Genomic DNA, 14,320 nt, shown 5'->3' with positions numbered 1-14,320 from the left:
GAGCTGCACCTCCCCAAGCTGGCCTTCCCTGAACAAAACAAGAGGGAAGACCCTGGGGCCTTCCCTCAAGGAAGGACTGTAGGACTTGGTTTCAGAGACCAGGCATCCTGAATTGCCTGGTTAAAAAGGCCTTCATCTTTCATGGTATACTTTAATCTCACTGCTCTTTTTTAAAGTTTTGGGGGAAAGCTTTCCATTCCTCTTCTCACTCATCCAGGCCCTTCCCTCCCCATCTTTTCAAAAAGCACACAACTGACTTTCTGCTCTATCTTTTCCGACCCTCAACTTCTAATTTGGCCTGGAAACTCAGAAGTGATTTCCCAGGAATTGCATGGAAAGAGGATCTGACCCCTGGCCTTTGAGCTGCCCCTGCCTTCCTTAACCCCCATGGACTTTAATAATTAGGTCCTCCTGAGGCCTTTCTGTTCCCTGAACTCATTGCCTGGAAACAGTTCCCTTCCACAGCTGTGGGCAGATTCCACTAAGCGAACCGACCACGGTTAGCAAGCACAAAGCCGCCTATGGAAGCCCTGCTAATGTCAACCAGCTCTCCTCAGTTCTCATGGAATTCAGCCTCACTTTACTGAGGAATCCACTTGGCACCCATGACGGAAAGTCCAGGGCCTTCCCAGGAGAGTCACCAGTCTCAAGGCTCCTCGGTGGCACTCAGAGAGTACCTCCTGTCCATGCCCTCTTGGTCAGTCTCTATCTCTGACCCCATAAAATGTTAGTGTCCTAAACCCTGACATTATGAAGGAAGGCAGGCAAGACATCGCAGGCTAGAAAGAGGCCAGGGTCACTGGATGTAAATCACAGCCAGGAAGAGGATGTGGCAGTCATGGATTTCATGGATTAGAGGAGAAGAAAGCATGGGGCATTAGTGGGGCAAAGGGGAGGGATTATGAGGAAACAGACCTGAGCGAAACTGCCCAAATAGAGAGGTAGAGGGAGGAGTAGTAGGGAGAGATGAGTAGCAAAAAGGGGTTAGGACAACTGGAATGCACATTTGATCTACAGAGCAACTGACCTAAGTCCAGTCTAATTACATGAGGATATTTATTTTCGAAAGGGAAGATAATCACAAAATGGTCAGCCCACCAAGAAAGCAGCTGATTGATATAGAACAAAGAAAGGCCTAGGGGCAGAGCATCGTAACAACTTAAAAGTCACTTATGAAAGAATTCTGCCTTCTCGTCAACTCCTTTTGCAAAAGAAAGGCCACACTATAACTGTTGACAGTTGCTGGCTTCATGCCTCTGGTTCCTGATTTAATTCCATCTTCAAAATGATTTCCATCATAATATGTTACAGACTCTTGCCTTATGAAGCATGCACACATGCACACATACATAACTGAAAACAGCCCCAGAATACAAATGGAAAAAAATAATGGCAATAATAATAAGAGAAAACAATAGATAATATTTATGACATTCAAGACACTCTTTTAAGCACATGTTATATGTTAACTCACTGAATCTACACCCCATAAAATAGCTACTGTTTACATTCCCATATATCGAGGCAGATGAAGATTGACTATCTCATCTAAGACTGTACAGTGAGAAGGGGACAGAACTGGGATTCCATCCATGCCCTCTGGCTCCACAATTCATCACTAAAACCAGTCTGTCCCACGGCCTTTTCGATAATGGTGATTCATCTGTCCAGCAAAAATAAACGATGACCTTGAGTCAAGCTTCCTTGTGAAAGATTCCTCACTAATCAGCCCATACAGTAGTCTAGCTGCTAAAGGCAAATATTTTGCGTGACTTATTGTATCTCAAGTAACTAAGAGCAAGAGGCACATCATTGGTTCCAATTGAAGCACCCTCTTTCCATCTTGTATCTAGTTGGTCCTCAACCTGGATGACTTTTCACCCCCCAGACCACATGGGAGACAGCACTACCAAGCCAAGAGCTTGCCTCCATCTGAATCTCCTGTACAGCTTAATTACTGACAGAATGAGAGGTGCAAATTAATCTGGCCCTGCCATCATCTCTTTATTCTGGCTGCTTTCCTAATTACTAGCCCACATACCTTCACAGGAAACAAAATATGGCAAATGAACGGGCCCCAAGATGAAAACTCCAGGTGACGGAGACAATGGTGAAAACCCTGCCCCAAAGCCAAGGTGACTTTGGGAGCTCGAAGTACACAGGTCCTCTCAAATATCTCCCAGACACCCAGGGAGAGTCCTGCCAGGAATGATAAGGTAGGGCATGTTCCCTATCAGGAGAAAGGGGATCACAGGACCCTTGAAGGGAAGCGGTACCAAACATAGTTCCTCCCCTTCTGAAGAATGCAGCGATTTCCATGGGCTTCAGGTGCTCACCAAGACCACCACTGATGACCTCTTGCTAAAATCACCTGGAAAGTTTCATGTGGAAGAAGGAGAAAGAGTATCTGCCATTTACTTTCTAAAGGCAAAATCTGGAAGTCTGTGCAAACACCAATGGTAGAGTAATTAAATAGGAAATGGGATCTTTTATTCGTTTCTAAGTTGTACCACGGACTCCTGTGAGCTTCATCAAAATCTGGAAGCTTCCCATGCCTCCGTTTCCTCACTGGCACTGTACAAAGAGAGGATGTGTTTTGCAGAGACAGTGATCTAATAAATAAATGATCATTTTGTGAGAAAAAAAAAATCTACGGGCATGGGCACTGTATACCTATTTAAAGTTACAGCCTGAAAAGCAAAAATAATCAATGTAGTTGGAATTTTCACAAACACAAAATGGAATTTCCTTTTCTTGTTTCAATTGAGTCCCATTAAACTGACAGGCAGGCAAATGTGTTATACATCAAAAACTTCACAACACGTAATGGGACAATTTCTCCCACTCGGTCAGCATATGTGCAAGAAGAAAATTTCCACTCAGCACTAGAGAGGTGGTGGTGTCTTCCCTCGATATGTTTGGATTTGGGGACAATGATTCAATGTCTGCTTATTTGGAATAACTGTTTACGAAAGAGCTGAATTTCCCCTTCTTTAAATAGAACCCATACTTTGCCTCACTTAAATCAATATAAATATATGGCTCACTCCATCTGACTCTCACCCATGCATCAGAGACAACCGTGGGAGGCAGAGACCAGACTGAAACTGCCCTGCATCAAAAAGTGAAGGAGAATAAGGCCACTTGCTTATTTGTTCACCCTTTGGGGCAACTTTTTTTCTTCCTTTTTTTTTGTCTTCAGGTCTATACAGTCCTCTTATTAGCATAGATTTCAGGAACATACTTGTTTCTCTCTATTAAGAGCTATTCCAGGAGTACAACAGCAGTGAATAAGTCATTATGAATAAAAGATGTGAGTCATTGCCCCCTCATTTTATAAAGGCACACAGGACATCAGTGTGAAATGATAAAGATGAATAATGAAGGTAGGACTGTGATGGGGGAGGAGAGGAAATACAATTTCTGTTAAAAAAAAAAAAAAAAAAACAACTCTGCTTTGAAAAGTTCCAAGTCTGCCTCAGGGCACAGAGCACTTGCTTTTTTAGTTCTGAAATCATTAGACAAAGTGTTTTTTTTTTTTTTTTTTGGACTTAAGCTCAAAAGGGGCAGAATGAGAGGGGGGATTTCACTTCTCTCTTTAGTATTTTTATGAATGTGGCGAATATTCTATTAAATAAGATGTGCTACTTTTATATTTAGAAAAAACAATGAAGGTTATTTTTAAAACAAGTTCTTCACATTCTTGAGAATGGAACGGTTTTCTTGCAAAGGCACCTCCTTAACACTGAGCTGCCTGCCAGGTATGTGTCAGGGAGTGACTGAGCCCTTACTCGGGAACCCATGACCAGCTCTGAACCAGGGGCTCGCATTCCAGAGGGCTAGGGCCTGCCCTTCTCCACACAATTCCACTTCAGGAGTCAGGAGGGCAAGGCCCACCTGCCAAGGTCAGATCAACCCCTCCTAACTGCACACACACCCACACCCACACCCACACACACACATTTCACCCAAGTTCCCTGAGCAGACAGGAATTTAAGACAGATGTCACCAGATCCTTGGAGGACAAGAACACAGCGTTCCAACTGTGAGACACAGACGCTGGCCAAGAATGCAGCTTTCAAATGCCTGCCTAAAACACAGATTTAGGTCACAAGTACAAGGAGGAGGACCAGACTGATTCCAACTCACCTAAAATTTTGGGAATAATCAAGACCAAGGTGGCACTCGGGGGCAAGAAAACAAGAAGCAGAAAAGTCATCAACCTTTGTGTCAACATGAGCCACAGTAATATCAGTGGGACAGAAATAACAACCACCATCTCTCTGGCACTCTGTAACCCAGGAATGGTATGAGACAGTTTTCAAATTCAGGACAAATGCTTTCTGACTCATTGGAAAAGACCTGATGCTCAGAAAGATTGAAGGCAGGAGGAGAAGGGAACGACAGAGGACAAGATGGTTGGTTGGCATTGGTAACTCAACGGATGTGAGTCTGGACAAACTCCAGGAGATGGTGAAGGATAGGAAAACCTGGCATGCTGCAGTCCATGAGGTCTCAAAGGGTTGGACATGACTTAGTGACTGAACAACAACAATTTAACAAACAAGGAAAATGAGACTCAGAGAAGTTACTTTCCTAAAACTGCACAGTTAAAAAGCAGCTGAGCCAGGTTCAAAACCCCAGGCTAATTCCAGAGCCCCTGTCATTTGCATTCACGACCATAAGCTCCACAAAGTCAGGTCCCCAGTGGGGTCCATGATCAGCATCTACTGAAAAATGAAAGAACAAATAGCCGGCCCCTTCCCCAAGTTAGCACCATTTACTGAGAACCTACACTCCCAGGTAAGGATCTGTCAAGGATTAGCTCTAGTTCTTACACTAATTTTGCAAAATCAGTCTTATTATTCCCATTTTAGAACTGAGATAATGGAGGATTGGAGAAAATCTGTGCAACATCCTCAGGATTGGAAAATAGAGAACAGTATGAGACTTTCCCCCTGCCTGTAGAGAATTTACGATCAGACTGAGGAATATACCATTTATCTATCCACCCCACTCCAGTACTCTTGCCTGGAAAATCCCATGGACGGAGGAGCGTGGTAGGCTGCAGACCATGGGGTCTCGAAGAGTCGGACACGACTGAGCGACTTCACTTTCACTTTTCCCTTTCATGCATTGGAGAAGGAAATGGCAACCCACTCCAGTGTTCTTGCCTGGAGAATCCCAGGGACGGGGGAGCCTGGCGGGCTGCCGTCTATGGGGTCGCACAGAGTCAGACACGACTGAAGTGACTTAGCAGCAGCTATCACCTACCTATCATCCATCATCCATCTATCTACAGTCTGCTGCTGCTAAGTCACTTCAGTTGTGTCCGACTCTTCGAGACGCCATGGTCTGCAGCCTACCACGCTCCTCCGTCCATGGGATTTTCCAGGCAAGAGTACTGGAGTGCGGTGCCATTGCCTTCTCCATCTACAGTCTAGCTAGGCCATTTATGTTAAGCTTCAAATGCAAGGTATGTACTTCAGAAGCTCAGTACAGATACAAATATTCCTGATTCTGTTTGTATTTTCTTGAAAATTCACTTGTAGAAATGCATTCCTCCAACGGAAAAAGCCCAGCAAATATGAGCACCAAATCTGGAAACCACTGGGCCATGACTGCTGTGGCTTGGTTGAGTGGAGGGAGAAGGCTCTTCACCAGCTACAAGACTGCCCCCTCAGCCTGGAGAAGCAGGTGGTACCAGGCTAAAATGGCTTGAAATCAGTCATATCTTCTTGTCTTTTCATACTATTTATGGGGTTCTCAAGGCAAGAATCCTGAAGTGGTTTGCCATTCCCTTCTCCAGTGGGCAAGAATACACAGAAGAACTATCCAAGAAAGATCATCATGACCCAGATAACCAGGTGTGATCACTCACCTAGAGCCAGACATCCTGGAATGTGAAGTCAAGTGGGCCTTAGGAAGCATCACTACAAGCAAAGCTAGTGGAGGTGATGGAATTCCAGTTGAGCTATTGCAAATCCTAAAAGATGATGCTGTGAAAGTGCTGCACTCAATATGCCAGCAAATTTGGAAAACTCAGCAGCGGCCACAGGACTGGAAAAGGCCAGTTTTCATTATAATCCCAAAGAAAGGCAATGCCAAACAATGTTCAAACTACCACACAATTGCACTCGTCTCACACGCTAGTAAAGTAATGCTCAAAATTCTCCAAGCCAGGCTTCAACAGTATGTGAACCATGAACTTCCAGATGTTCAAGCTGGTTTTAGAAAAAGCAGAGGAACCAGAGATCAAGTTGACAACATCCCTTGGATCATCAAAAAAGCAAGAGAGTTCCAGAAAAACATCTATTTCTGCTTTATTGACTACACCAAAGCCTTTGACGTGGCCTTTGTTGTGTGGATTACAACAAACTGTGGAAAATTCTTAAAGAGATGGGAATACCAGACCACCTGACCTGCCTTCTGAGAAATCTGTATGCAGGTCAAGAAGCAACAGTTAGAACTGGACATGGAACCATAGACTGGTTCCAAATTGGGAAAGGAGTATGTCAAGGTTGTATATTGTCACCCTGCTTATTTAACTTATATGCAGGGTACATCATGCAAAATGCCGGGCTGGATGAAGCACAAGTTGGAATCAAGATTGCCAAGAGGTAGCATCAATAACCTCAGGTATGCAGATGACACCACCCTTATGGCAGAAAGTGAAGAATAACTTAAGAGCCTTTTAATGAGAGTGAAAGAAGAGAGTAAAAAAGTGGCTTAAAACTCAAATTTCAGAAAACGAAGATCATGCCACCTGGTCCCATCACTTTGTGGCAAATAGATGCAGAAACAATGGAAACATTGACAGACTTTATTTTGGGGGGCTCCAAAATCACTGCAGATGGTGACTGCAGCTATGAAATTAAAAGACACTTGCTCCTTTCAAGAAAAGCTATGACCAACCTAGACAGCATATTAAAAAGCAGAGATATTACTTTGCCAACAAAGGTCTGTCTAGTCAAGGTTATGGTTTTTCCAGTGGTCATGTACGGATGTGAGAGTTGGACCATAAAAAACTGAGAGCCGAAGAATTGATGCTTTCAAACTGTGGTATTGTAGAAGACTCTTGAGAGTCCCTTGGGCTGCAAGGAGATCAAACCAGTCAATCCTAAAGGAAATCAATCCTGAATATTCATTGGATGGACTGATGCTGAAGCTGAAACTCCAACACTTTCAGCCACCTGATGCAAAGAACTAATTCATTGGAAAAGACCCTGATGCTGGGAAAGATTGAAGACAGGAGAAGAGAATGAGATGGTTGGATGGCATCACCAACTCAATGGACACGAGTTTGAGCAAGCTCCAAGAGTTGGTGATGGACAGGGAAGCCTGGCATGCTGCAGTCCATGGCATTGCAAAGAGCTGGACACGACTGAGCAACTGAACTTAACTGAAAACATTCAGGTAGCTCCTCCAACCCCTATAAAAATGTCCCTCCCTTAAACCCAGACATTCTCCAATGGGTGATTCACCTCCTGCATTGGTGTCAGCCTTCCTCAAATATCCTCTGTTAAAATGCAAATCCCCATCCAGGTGGCACATTAAATTTCTGGGAGAAGAAGATGAAAGTCAGGACAACCAGCAAGGCTGGAAACAAATCCATTCATTCAGCGAATCTTTAATATTCACTAGATATGAAACATGTAACAGTGAACACACATGAATAAGACAAGACAAGGATTCCTCTGGTTTGAGGGGAACTTCCATTCTCACTTGGGCAGTGGGGGAGACAGACAATAGTTCTCAGGCAATGAAGAAACAAAAATTAAGTTCTCTGCTGGGAAAGAAAGCAATGCAGTAATGGAGTGGTACGGCGGGCCAGTGCTCAGCTGACTCTCAAAGGAGGTGATAAGCAAGCAAATGAAGAACTGAAGGGCCAGAAGGAACCAGATGCTGGTAAAGAATACTCTCGCCAAAGACAGCAGCACACACAAAGAGCCTGAGGTATCCCCAAAACATCAAAGGCAGGCAGGAAGGCTGGAGACCTGAGGAGTGGTATGCAAAATGAGCAGACAAAACCCTGAAGAGAGGTCATGTCAGCTTCTGCAGCAGGCGGGAGATTTTAGCCTGTCATTGGGGAACCACTGGAGGGGCTGAAGTGCACTGGAGAAAACCCAGTTTATGTATTTAAAAGGTGGCTGCCGCTGTTCTGTGCAGAATAAATCATACAGAGGTAATGAGCCCAGGTGGGGCTGGGGCGGGGGGGATGGACTAGAGTGAGAAGGGACCTAGGGAGGAAGGAAGGACTTGAACTAAACTTTGGAGCCAGAATCAATGGGGCTAATGATGGCCGGGCCGCAGTGGTGGACGGTGCGAAGGGGGAGGGATCCCAGTCCCCATGCATTAAGCCAAGTATGTATTAATAATATAATGTAATAATAATATTACAAGAAAGTCATCATAAGAGCCCTAATCACCACACTCACACAAATAAATTCCTTTGACAATGGACCACCTGGGTCCCCCAGGAAAGTCTTCAAAAGCATACATTTCTTATAGGAATCTGACCCCATAGAGCAGGGAATGCCTTTGTTTCAGGGAATGCCTCTGTTTCTAGATGAATGGGATTCCTGGGCTCAGGTATGAGTATTTCCTCTACCTCTTCCAGCATCTGCAGATGCTTTTCTGCTTGGTGCTCCTTGGAGGGTATTATTATCTTGTGAAAGTTTTAAAGAATGAGTGGAGTGTGACAGAATACAGCCAAGGAGACAGATCCCGGACAGTGACTCTCTGGATTCAATCACGGAGTTGTCAGCACACACTTCCTACAACTAGAACACTGCTGAGAAGGAATTACTGGAAGAAACCACACTTAAAGCTTTTAACCAGAGAAGCAGATTTTCTATTGGGCAAGGCCTGCCTTTCAGAAAACTTATGTTTAAAAAGTTTAAAAGTTGTATACAGTCGTATGATTAAAAAGTGTTAAGTCATTTCAGTCGTATCTGACTTTGTGACCCCATGGACTATAGCCCACCAGGTTCCTTTGTCCATAAGGTTCTCCAGGTAAGAATACTGGGGTGCGTAACCATTCCCTTCTCCAGGGGATCTTCCTGATCCAGGGATCAAACCCAGGTCTCCTACATTGGAGGAAGATTCTTTACAGGGAAGCCCATGATTAAAAAGAAAAAAAAAAAAAAAAAAACACAACACTATCATTTATTGAGAACATTGAAATGTCACAATTAAATTAAATCAGAATTTACAGTTCAGCTTAATATCTCTCTCATTTTCTTAAAGTAAGAATCATCATGATCGCATTTTAATTAGTCTCCACAACATCACCACAGAAATGCTTACATAGAAATTCCCCCATTGACTCTGGTGGACTCATATAGGTGTCTAGACTGCCATGATGAGCAAAGACTACACCAATTGAGAAAATATGACGCAGTGGGGCCATCTTTCAAGAATCTAAAGAACGAAAGAGGTTCAATCACAAGAACAGTGTCAATTACACGGTTTATTAGTCTTAGATCAGCCAGACTCAACTGAGTCAAAGGGTAAAAAAAAAAAACCAACCTTAAAATAGAAAATGATAGCATCAGAGGAGAAAGCAGGAAACAGGAGGCAGGCAAAGAGAACTGTGGAGAACAAAGATATTAGAGGAGGAGAAGAAACTGGGGAGAGGAGAGAGAAGAAAGGAAGAGGCAGAAGCAGGAGAAAGAAGGATGGTGAGGGAGAGAACCACTGCGGAGGGGATGAGGGGACAGAAGTGTGTAGCAGGAGAAAGGAGACAGGAGGGGCTCATCATAGAATACAGGTCATTTCCTAAGAGAAGTTGTGTCCCTCGGCTAGACAACTGACTAAAACAGTTGGGAAGGACAGCATGGTTAAAGTAACTTCCTCTTGTTCTGACTGAAAAACAATGGACTCAGGACATACCTACTGATGTTAACCTGAGATGCTACCCCAGCTCTGAGTCCAGCCTCCCTCAACCGCAGTTCCCTCACCTATAAAGTGAAACAGGTCTTTGCAAATTCGACTCTTCTCTAATTAAAAAAAAAAAAAAATTAGAACAGTGCTGAGATTAAGACCACAGTAACAGGAGGTCAGCTGTTTCAATCTCCTTGATGTGTGTCCTTTAAAAAGTCACTAAACTCATTTGTGCCTCAGTTTTCTTGCCTAGAAATGGCAGGTGGTAATAATATTTATCTTATAAGTTTCTAGTAAAGATTAAGTTAGATTGAAGCCTGGTCAGAAGGGTGAGTTATTTGTTAGCGGAGATCTTTTATTGTAAATTTCAAGTATCTACTAACCCATATGCGGGTGGTGTAGGCTAACCTTGATTTAGATCAGAATTTTGCTGCCTGCTCTCATTAGATGTTTGACAGTTGAACTAATGGGCACGTGCCCCTCTAAGCCATTCCTGGTGGCTCAGATGATAAAGAATCTGCCTGTAATGCAGGAGACCTGGTTCAGTCCCTGGGTCAGGAAGATCCCTGGTAGAAGGCAATGGCAACCCATTCCATTATTCTTGCCTGGAGAATCCCATGGACAGAAGAGCCTGGTGGGTTACAGTTTGTGGGGTTGCAAAGAGTTGGACACGACTGAGCGACTTATACTTCTCAAGTCTACACATTACTGGATCACACTGAGACAAAATGCAGTCCTTTCTTTAGAGAATCCCAGGACAGCCTCCTTGATGTGTGGCTGGCACTCCTGGCTCCAACCCTGGGAGGGATTAAGAGAACAGGGGTCTGCACTCCACACTGAGGGAAGCAGACTGAACAGGGGCATCCTTGCTTGGTTCCCACTGAGGTCAAGCTTCTCACTTCCTAGGTTTGTCTACCTGGCACTTCAAAAATCCTGTTAATACTGTGCTCACTTGCCCCTATCTCCACCATCTTGATCACTGAAAAAAAGTTGTATGGAGTTGTTCACTGAAACACAAGCAGTAAAAGCATAATAACTTAGCCCTGCTCCCCTGCTTTTGTCCATCCTTTTATGTTCACTATAAATACACCACAGGATTTTGCTTGGTACTTTCATGAAATGGGAAAAAGAAAATTCTCTGTGTTTCAATAGGGTCGAATAAAGTGACTAGCTGTGGGGGAGAAAGATGCTACAAAACAAAGATGGCTTTGGCATCAAAGAATTCAAAGCTATTTTTCTAAATGTATTTTGATGAAAAGATTATTCTCTAAGCTACCGCCAAGTTCCCCATTCACTGACATTCCTGGATAGATCCTAAGTGTGTACTATTTGCAGAAAGAGGCTAAACTTTGATGAAGGAGTACATGCCCTGGGAAGGTGTTCACTTAATGCATTTTCTCTAAAGCTTTACAAAAGCAGTGTGACCCAGGTCCGGAACTCAAAAGATTAGCACAGCCTATTTTATTCTTTTTCTTTCTTCACCTCCATCTTTATAAGAGCTTAATTTAAGAAATAACAATGCTCAGACTCTAGGGTCCCCTGCAGTGTTCAGATTCCTATCCTCTCCCTAGCTGTGAACAGGCAGGTTTCCTACCCACTCCCCTGCCTCCATTTCTTCACCCTACTTGTGAACTGACCATGGTTCACGTGGCATTCTAAGAGCTCAGAATCAGAAACCCAACAACCTGAGTTCACTCAGCTGCTTACTAGATGCAAAAATTCAACTTCCTTAACTTTTCTTTGTCTCAATTTTTGCTTCTGTAGAGTGGAGAATACTATAGTACCACCTCATAGATTTGTGTGTGTGTGGCAACTCTTTGCATCCCCATGGCTCCTGCATCCCCTGCCAGGCTCCTCTGTCCATGGGATTCTCCAGGAAATTATAGTTGAAGTTAAATGAAATAAAGCATCTAGAGTAGGGTTCATCTCGTAATGTTACAGGGAAGAGTCAATTTTGACTCGTTCATGCTAGATCTGTTTCTTTAACTTTAAGCCTTGTTTGTTTGCTTTTTTTCCTTTTGTCATTTTAGTTATTATAATCATACATAATGGCCTGCCTCAGAGAATCCTGCCCCTCTGCCTGTTAAGCTAAAGTGCCTTTGTTCATAACCCGATCCACCTGTAGATTACAGGAATAAAGAAATTAATACATAGCCCTGTCTGAGGCTTGCCATTCTAGGAGATAGCTGCAAGAATTAAATGGTCTTCTCACTTTGTTTTCCACACCTCTCCCCAATTCTAATCCATAAAAGAACCTGGCATCCAGACATCGATAGAATGGTTATTTTGAGAAATTAGTCTGCCATCTTCTCCGTCAGCCGACTTTCCAAAAAAAGTTGTATTCCTTGCCTCAAGACTTTGTCTCCTGGATTCATTGGCTCCTTCTGCAGCGAGCAGATCGAGCTTGGACTAGGTTAACAGTAACTGTGCTAGCAATCACAGTATCAGCTCTCTGCTCAAGACCTTAGGAATGCAGCAGTCTTCCTCCCACCTTGGTCCTCTGCCACGCTGAGACCCTGTATCCCCAAGGCCAACCAATAGTTGTAGGAATGATCTTCAGCCCACAGATGCAGCCTCTGTCCCATTTCTGATCTAGCCTGTGTATCAGCCTCAGGCCCCAAGCTACCAAGGCCTGCAGTTTAACGCAAAGATTCAGGAGGCTAGAAACTCCCATGTCTTCTAAGCTGAGCTGCCTGCAGGCCTGGTCCTGGAATGTTTGCCCAATCTCTGAGACCAGCCTTCAGCACAATCTCTTGGTTTATACGTCAGTCCTGGATTGTCAAGGGGAACTCTAGACTACTCAGGCAGGTCCTGAAATTCACAGCCCTGATATCCCAGAGTTCAGAAGCTCGGGACACTGCTGGAGTTCCCTTTACTTTGTGAACCCTAACCGCACACTTTTCTGCAGCTTCACCCTTATCCTCCTTGTGTTAGCAGAACAGATCTGACATTGGCATCCAGCATCTCCCCATCCACCCAAACCAAGCCCTTGTCCTGAATATGCTCTGCCTGCCCGTGGACACGCTTGCACCTTAGCTGCGCCCCGTGAACAGGGATCGGTACATTGCCTTCAAAAAGCAGCATCTGGTCAACTTCGTGGGCTTCACGCCAGCCTCCGGACTAACTTGCCTCCAGCGGTGCACGCGTTCCGGAGTAGGGAGCCCAATGCCTTCCTGGGCTCCCCACTCCCAAACCCCACCTACTAGACCAAGCAGCTCTTTGCCCTGGAGATCAAAATGAAGGTGCAGCAGCAGTGGAAGGACTCGGCTCAGGTTAGGACAGCCCCCAGATGTCTGTCAGGGGCCCAGGATCTGCGGAAACCGGTGCTGTGGCCAGAAGGGTGCAGCCTCCCACCCGGCGCAGCCGCTCGAGCACACCCTGAAGAGGTCAGCTCTGGAGCAGCCAGCTGAGATGGACTTCTGCCGTCCTCAGGAAAGCAGCAGGCGGAGCGCAGAGACCTACGCAGCCATGTACTCACGAGCTCTGCGGAAGTTAGGAGGGTTCAGCTTCAAGGGGGGTGTCTCCAAGGCTGTAGGGGTGCAGCCTGCACATCAGTGACCTGCTGCTGCCTGGGCGCAGGCCATGTGCCCGAGATCCACGCCAACACCCCCATCCACGCCCGAGACCCTGGCATTATTTTCTCTCAGCTAGAAATATACAAAACCACAGACACCCTCAAAAAGTCATTTAAAAAAAAAAAAACTTTAAAATGTGGAGTGGGGGGGACTTACAATTAAAAAAATTCCCATCCAAGGCAAAGTTGTCTTCTCACTGCGTCTGAGTCTTGGACCCCCTTGCTCTTCAGGGTCCCTGTTTCATCAGTGGTCCTCTCTGTGTAGTGAGAGGCTCTCAGTGCCTTCTCTCAAGCCCCTCCCAACTTCCAAAAAGAGAAAGTCAGCTCACACATAACCCTTGCTTCCTCTCCATCCAGTGACCTGTATTCTTCTTTTTCTTTAAAAAGAATTTGGAGCTTAATTTCCTCCCATTCGCTCTACCGTGTAATACACTGGGGTTTCTGCCCTCCCCACATCACTGTTATGCATACCTAAGATTTTTAGGCCCTGACACACCTCTTCATTTTCCTCTTAACCCCACATCCTTCCTGACCCCATGATCTCACACACCTGGATAACCAGGTGAACAGAATTAACAACATCTATACATCAGATAACCCTGTCACACCCCTTCAACCATCTCTCAGCAGTGCTTCTCAATTACCAGAACAAAAGGATTATGATTTTGTGTTGTTAGGGCATCTAGGGATACAGGTTCGTCTGTAACTCACAACAGAGAGAAAATCCTGTGTAATGAGCACAGAAGTGAAATGTGTTTTCCACGTGCCCTTTCAATCTCAATTTCCTTTCATTGATTCCCATTCTTCCTTTTCAATGTTTACATAATGGCACCCCACTCCAGTACTTTTGCCTGGAAAATC

General features: G+C 44.7%; 1 protein-coding gene across 1 annotated transcript in view; it reads right to left on the bottom strand.

Annotated features, from left to right (window-relative positions):
* ADAMTS12 (ADAM metallopeptidase with thrombospondin type 1 motif 12) overlaps window positions 1–14,320 on the bottom strand; it is a 393,807-nt gene that overhangs the window by 344,664 nt on the left and 34,823 nt on the right. The window lies entirely within an intron of this gene.

Source organism: Bos mutus, chromosome 20 (assembly GCF_027580195.1).
Source record: "Bos mutus isolate GX-2022 chromosome 20, NWIPB_WYAK_1.1, whole genome shotgun sequence".
Taxonomy (NCBI): Eukaryota; Metazoa; Chordata; class Mammalia; order Artiodactyla; family Bovidae; genus Bos; species Bos mutus.
The sequence above is the reverse complement of the archived record's forward strand: the minus strand, read 5'-3'. Positions and strand labels throughout refer to the sequence as shown.